Below are 7,579 nucleotides of genomic sequence, written 5' to 3' on the forward strand. Positions count from 1 at the left end.
GGCCATGTGCAAAGAATATTGCTTCACTGTAATAAATGCCATGGTCAAAAGAAAAGCCGCCCAAAGCCTGGTGCTCTCGTGTACTGGCCAGCGAAGGTGCTCTGTTCGCTACACCGCTGGTTCGAATTCGAGTGGCGGCTATAGTTGTTCAATTTTACTTATTTCTTTAACATGGAAGGAAACCACAAACACAGCAAGCTACTAGACGTAAAGCCACAAATATTGCAATGTCTTCCTCGTGATTTATCTATCGCAATAGTTCTCAGGCGCTAACACCTCCTCAGGAAGGTCAGTGCTGTTCCTCCCCGAGATAAAACCACACTTATAATCCATAATAACAGAAAACCTATCCAAAAATAAAATCATACACACTAGCACCTGGATTTCAATAATTTGAAATAGAATAGGATCATAGGTCAACATTTTCCCCATGGGCCAAACAACACGGGTCTCAGGAAAAGACCTGCCTTACATCGATCCAAATACCTTGTCCTGTGCCAGCTGCGGCCAACCTATCCCTGCAAACTGTCTGATCTCATCCGTAAAATTGACAATACGCCGCCTCTTTTAAAGTCTGAGGGAATACTGTCCATTGCGGTCAACAACAGACAGTTATCTTCCCTTGGAATTGCATTCTTAGCTCAAGCTCATTTTTGCTTTATTTCAACCATATGATCCTAACATGGTGTTTGGCTCCCGACCAGCTCTGCTCTCTTCCTCTCTATCTAAGTTGCATATATCGGTTTCTTCACTTAGATCACTGCATTTCCTTCAGTTAATGCTGAAGCCTCTTCTTTGGCCCTACGGATTTGCTCCACCGGTGAGCACCGCTCCGATGCGGATGTTTACTTTTTCTTGAGAGACACTGCTAAACTTACTTTCATGATTCCAGAAAATCGGCGAAATGCACTCCATCAAACTTTTATGCTTGTAGTGTTTTAAATCCCATGACGCGGACCGGGGACACCTACCTGCCCTAAGTATGGATGCTTTTCCTTACCAATTTAAGATCCTGGCTACGTATCATAATGTGGTCTGATGTGCTGTGACCTTTACCAAAGCCTTCCTCGTATTTTGGGAAACTGAAGTCTAAGGGTGTCCAGGCTCTATGAGTGAGTACTTTGTAAATATCTTTTAGACAGTCGACCGCAAGCTGATTGGTCTTGAATTTTTACTGTCAATTATAACGCTTTCCTTATGGAGCAGATAGTTTTAGCAGCCTTTCAATATTCGAGCATGCTCTAAGTCAGAAGTCATTGCTTGTATAGTGTAACCAGTTATTTAGCACAATCTCCACAGTGTCGTTCAAATGGTCGGCAGATACCTGATCCTCAGCAGCGGCATTCCTATTGCACTGCTTGTAAGGCTGTCTTTACTTCCTGTTTGGTTACTTGCCGGAAGTCCAGTTCATCTTGACAGCTGTCTGTGTCATTATCGCTGTGATTATTTGCGCAACATTAAATTATTGAACAACTGATTTTTGCCGTTCCCTTGTTCCCTCTTGGCCAGTTTTTACGGAAATTTCTCTATACTTACTCAGTTTTTACTGCTTAAGGCAAGAACAACCCGCGTCAGATCCCTAATTGAGAATAACAACAAATGTGAGGAAACTGATAATGTTTTTTTTTTCGAAGTGCATATGAAAAGGCAAGTAGGTCAATTCCCTCCGAAAGTTCTTCCAAAATGCTCACTGAAGAAGCGAAAACTTTTCAGCATAGTGCGGTAAAGCAGCGGCAACAGGCGAAACATTCTTCTTCTAGCCGCGAAAATGATTCATTTGTCAGTGGCTCTATTTTCAGCATTTTTAGAAAAAAGCTTAAACTTTCAGAGAGACAGATAAAGAGAACGACTGTATTTCCGGAGATTCTAGAGTCTACACGCTGTTGAAGTTTATGGCGAGGGCTTTTAACATGTCTTCAGAGAGAGCCTCAGTAGGAAGTGCTTCAATTATTTCTGTCAACAGCAATTTATAACCTTTCCTCAGTCTGCTTACCTTAATTCCAATGCAAGACTATTGAAAGTTAACTTCTACAACTACTTGTATATCCATAAAAAGAAAGGCTCATTAAGCGTTTTCCAATAAAATATTTTATTTATTATCTAATTCGCATATGTAAACGATAGGCACGCGTGTAGGAACGCAACCGTGCTCCTTCTGCGGAGTTCCTTGCCGATCAACCAAATCAGCCAGGGAAGATTGACAGGCGGTGAAATAGTGATCTAAGCATTTTGTGATGCCCGAGGAAGTGAGTTAATGATTTTGCGCGCAAACGGCAAGATCTAGGCGCGAGCTTGTGAGTTGATTGTTAGCGACGTCCTCTCAATATGCTGGACGTGTAAAGCCCTTAAGTTCTTCGAATCTCGCTCGTAACACAGCCTGGTATAAACTGTAGAGCTACGAAAGGCGAAACTCCTCATTCAAAATTTCATGAACCCTTATAATCGCCTATCAAGGAACAACAGGCAACTGGGTTACTGTTCAGCCAACAAAGCAAGAATAAAACAAATTTGCATAGATCCTCTCATAAAGACGTTTATAGCTTCAATCTCTTTAAGGAATCAGCCAAAAAATTTAATTTAGTTTGTCAACAGGAAGGAAGAAACGCCGTAATAACTATGCAGCTAGCGGGCATGGTATAGATAACGTTTTCTGCAAAGGCAGTTTGCTGCATGAACCATAAGTGATGGGGGGAGATGATGATATTTTTTTAACAGAGTGGGTATTGTAAATTCAGAAGAATGCATTTATGAGAAATCTGCAATGATTTTGTACCTTTATTTAGGTAATCGTGAGGGAAAGAAATGACCACGTGGTGACGTTAAAAACATTAAAGGAGGAAACTGGAAAACTGAGCAAAGTAAAAGTCAGAAACATTCAAAAGTAAGAAAATAGTTCAAAATTAGTGAAGAAATTATTTCAGTAGATATGTCACCCTTCTGGCAACAGACGGCAAAAGACATTTCGGAAATGTCCTCCTCTATCTGATCAGCGAAAAAAATTGTCGCCCTAATTTAGGATTTCATTGCTGGAAGGGTAAAGGTAATGACAGAAAGAATTAATAAAATTTACTGATGGCTTGAAGGCTGCCTTACATTATCGGCTTATGCGCCAAAACTATCCTGCATTAACAAAGTTCCAAATTACCATTCTCATCAGTTGAGGAAACAGAAATATAAAAAGAGAGTAGTCACGAGGCCCAAGAAAGACTGCAACAATAATCCGATACTGTGGCTTCGCTCGCAATTGCAGTTCTGAATATAGAGCCGCCAATTGCATTATTTATGAAGGTGAAGGAGTCAGCATGACGGCGGGAATACTTCGCACAGGGGCAGCATGTAATGACTATGCAAAGCGGTGAAGCCATATCAGCGAGCTTTCAAATGCATGTTTGCGAAGTTCGGTATCCAGAACCTTACGGCCAATAAATAAGGTTAAAAAACCAAGCTGATGATTGATGTTGAACGCTTTTAATTTTGCAGTATAATGCTGCATCCTTTTATCAAAAATAGAAAACTAAAAGTTTACTTTATTTTATAACAGTCTTTATATTGAGCCGTATCACCACGATAATGTCCGCCTCTTTGTGTATAATCAATCGCATTAATCATGAACTATTTTTTTATACAGCCTACAAGGAGAAAATAGCTAAGGTAATTATGGTCATGAATGTTGCACATCGATAACTGTAGGAAGGGGGTCCCTGAGCACAAACGTTTAGCGAGACCTAATATCGGTAAATATAAACCTTCAAGTCATGAAATTTTCGCACCACAAAGACGATTCGTGGGGGAAATTATTCGTTAGAATTAGCGTTCCCCCAGACGCAACAGCCTCAGCTGCTGACTTGTTCAGTCCTTGAGAGTCGGTGACGTGATCCAGAACGTCAAGCGCCGTGTCCCGCCATATTTACTCTTCAGTCTCTCGACCAAGTCCAGCAATCGCAATGTCACACGCACTACTTCCTCTCTGCTTTCTCTCCTCTCGACTCACACTGGCGGCTGCGGTTTTTTTTTTTTTCTACCCGTTGCCTCCCACCTACTTTCTTTTTTCCGTCTCCCGGTTTTCCCGCCCTTTAGCCTCTGCTCTGAAAGTGGAATGGAACACTTCTATCTTTCTACTTTGCCTCCTTACCACTGAAAGTTTACCCGCCAGCGCCAACGACATAAATTTTTGCTATATTTGGCGTTCTAATGCGACGAAATTAAAAGAAACAAAACCCAACATCAGTTCTGGGTGAGAGGGCAGAAAAATATAGAATGAACGAGCATAACACATACCAGCGCCCTAGCGCTGTGCATTATACAGAAAGAGATAAAGAGGTAGAAGGAAAGCGCGGGTGTTAACGAGAAGGATGTTCTGGTTGGCTACCCTGCAGTGTGGAAGATAAATAAGGGACATAGGGCGGGAAAGAGAGAAGGGGCGATGCGCACAATCAAAGTTTTTCTCACATGCCAGCCGCTCTCAGGTAGCAAAACAGTGCCGCTTCCTTCAGTACCGCAGTGTCCATTCCTTTGGTGGTGCCAGTCCTAACAAAAATCATCAAAATCGTCGGGCTTGTAAATTCAGTAAGATCACTGGACGCTCGCAGAAATGCTTGTTACAACAATCATTAGAATTCCTTTTGTGTCAGGCTCAAAAGAAGTCATCTATTCTTTGCCCCTCACGTGTGGCGGCTTTTATGTCGGCCAGACAGGTAGGTGCTTGAACGTACGTCTGCTAGAACACAAAAACAAATTAGATAGTATAGCCGTATCTGGAAACCTGGCGGTCCACTGTCGAACTTGTAGCGAAGGTAATGTAATTTTAATGTAATGTAAGGTAATGTAATGTAATTTTGGATCAGGGCAGATCCTGGTTCACAAGGGAGATTACAGAAACTTATCGCAATGTAAAGCACCGTGCTCTATGTGTTAGTGACCCATCTGTTTCGCTAACCATGAAAGAAATCGAATACCTTTCTCATAGATTACAAATCTACCCATTTTTATTCACACGTTCTCTCTCTTTTCATGGGGTCCCATACTTTGTTTTCTGTATTTATTGGCCATTTCCTGGAATATACTCATGAGTTGATAGTCAGCGCTGTGTGGGCTGTTGTTCCTTTCGTTAAGTCGTTTTTGCGCTGTGACCACATTACCATGCCTTCAGAATGGAATCCTTATAGAGAACTTTGCCCCCAGCAAAACCACGCACCTCCTCGTGGTTCCGAACAGCTTACAAGATGAAATTTTGCGGTCTTCGCACGACGAACAAGCAGTTGGGCACCTCGGGTTTACCTGCACCAAACACGAATTCAAGATAAATGAATGCTACTAGCGACGACTGCTAGCTGATATCGTCGGTCACGTCAAAATATACCGCGAGTGCCAACGACGAAAGACGCCACCGATCAGGCTAGCTGGGCAATTAAAGCCCTTATCGCCATGGAGCACACCCTTTCAGCACATTGGAATCGATACCCTCCGCCCCTTCCCAAAGTCAACATTGCATAACAAGTGGATCATCGCGACGACCGGCTACACGACCCGCTACTCCGAACCAAAAGCCATGCCGAGTGGTTGTGCGGCGTTAAGTCGCCAAATGTTGCATCAAGCAAATCCTTTTGCGCCATGGTGGCCCAGAAGCTCGCATCAGAGTCAGGTGAACAGCTTTTACTGGCTAGCTCACGAAAGCCATTGTGAATTAGAGCCACTCAAGCCACTGGCGAATTACTGCATTCCATTATAAGACCAGCTACTTCCGGAGCGTCCGAACAAAATCATCGCTGACATGCTCGATATATATGCGGGCGCCGAACACAGCTTCTGGAATGCCATTCGCTTAGGCTTGTCCACTGCAGGGAGGAAACAACTTCGATCGATGTCATTCTCCCAAACGCTATCGACGAAGACAACATCGACGTCCCCGCCTACTATCGCAGCACAGAAAAAGCCGAAGGATTTGCCCGGCTGCTAATAAAGGACCAAAAGCGCATCGATGGCCAACGCTACAGTCTGCACCGACGCTCAATGGTTCGCCTTGCAAAGAGCCCTATGTTTCTTCAAGATCTGTGAAGACGGAATCAAAAATACTCCTCTGAGACTGTTTCTTCTCGCCCCAATGGCAATAAATTTCATACCATATTACCATAATGTTGTGTCCGGGGTGAACAGCAATTTTATTCAGTCGAAGGAAAACAGACATAAATTTTAGGCCAGCTTTTTTTTTATTATGACAGCAGTATCTGCCGTTTTTGAAGAAAATGTTCCGTAGTAGCACCCAATGGGGTGGACTAGTGGGTACAATATGGGGCAACCGCTGGAGCACCTACTTCGGCCTCCCTGTAGGAAATAAGTGCCCAGCCCAAATTGGGCTTGCCCCTGTTGATTGTACATGGATCCCATATCGATGTTGGTATGGCTACCTCATTTTATAGTCCTGCACCTAGCCCACATCGGTCCCTTGTCGGGTACTTGAGGTCAAGCGAAACATCTATGTCGGCTCTATGTACGAAAAGCCTCTGCTAGGGCAAATGGGGCTGCCCACGCGAACCTGCTGTCAGTCCCACGTATGCCGTTGAAGGGCTGGAAAACGGGCGCGCCCAAATAGGACCAAAATCGGTTCCTTGTAGGGTACTCCAGGGCAGAAGGAACGCAAATGTGAGCTCTATGCTGAGAAAAACATGTGCTTGCTCCAATGGAGCTGATTTTACAAACGGCTGTAGGTGCCTCATAGCTCGTGGTTGGGATAGAAAAATGGCGCGCCCACATGCTCTCCACATTGCTCTCTTGTTTGTAGTCACGGGCATGTGCTCAGAAAAGTGATCTCTCTGCGGTAAAAGCTTCGAAAATCTCAATTGCAGCTGTGCACACAAAACCTCTGGGATCTCACATCAGCCGCAGCAGTGCCGGGGCTGGAAAGCGGGCGCGCTCACAAGCTGCCCACATTGGTCCTTTCTCGGGGTCTTCTGGGCAGATGCAACACAAATGCATGCGCTATGCGACAAAAAAGCGTGGCAAGACTAAATGGGGGAGCCGATTCATTGCCGCAGGCGGTCCTCCATCGGTTTTAGTGGGGCTTAACCAAGTGACGTGGCTCCATCTTATAATGCTTGCATTTTTTCAGTCTATAACTTTCTATGATGTGCCCCCATAAGTTATTTTTAGCGGTAATTTTTATACTACCGTCACCATGTTCACTCTATTACACAAAGTTCAAAGGTTTGTGTTCTCGCACTAAACTGAAACGTGCAAAATAATGAGACTGTGCCCGAGAAATGACTGTGCCCACTTAACAGGATGCACTGCACTACCTGAGACTCTGCAATGTCATTATAGTCCGGAACACAAATATGGGCTGTCCGCGCAACTCCCAACAATAATATGCGTTGCCTGTGTAAAGCCCAACTCGGGCTCATTGTGAGCAGCCCATATAGCGCATTTACGCCTGTCTTTAGAATGAAAACTTTGGTGGGTTGTGTTGGCCAGGCTGACATTCAAATTAATGCATAATATTATGCCAGGAGGGTACAATGCGGGCATGTGGGGTGGCTCTACCCGTAAAGAATTAACACCGTTCCCAATGGATACCGCGTTGATT

General features: G+C 44.0%; 1 long non-coding RNA gene across 2 annotated transcripts in view; it reads right to left on the bottom strand.

The window, feature by feature from the left end:
* Positions 1–5,168: 5,168 nt before the first annotated feature.
* Positions 5,169–7,579, bottom strand: part of LOC149360339 (uncharacterized) — a 47,986-nt gene continuing 45,575 nt past the window's right edge. For both annotated transcript variants that reach the window (XR_016288829.1, XR_016288828.1), the window contains exon 4: positions 5,169–5,277. This is a non-coding gene — a long non-coding RNA (uncharacterized LOC149360339). The remainder of the gene's footprint in view (positions 5,278–7,579) is intronic.

Source organism: Amblyomma mixtum, chromosome 2 (genome assembly GCF_055824585.1).
Source record: "Amblyomma mixtum isolate Tamu chromosome 2, ASM5582458v1, whole genome shotgun sequence".
NCBI classification, from domain to species: domain Eukaryota; kingdom Metazoa; phylum Arthropoda; class Arachnida; order Ixodida; family Ixodidae; genus Amblyomma; species Amblyomma mixtum.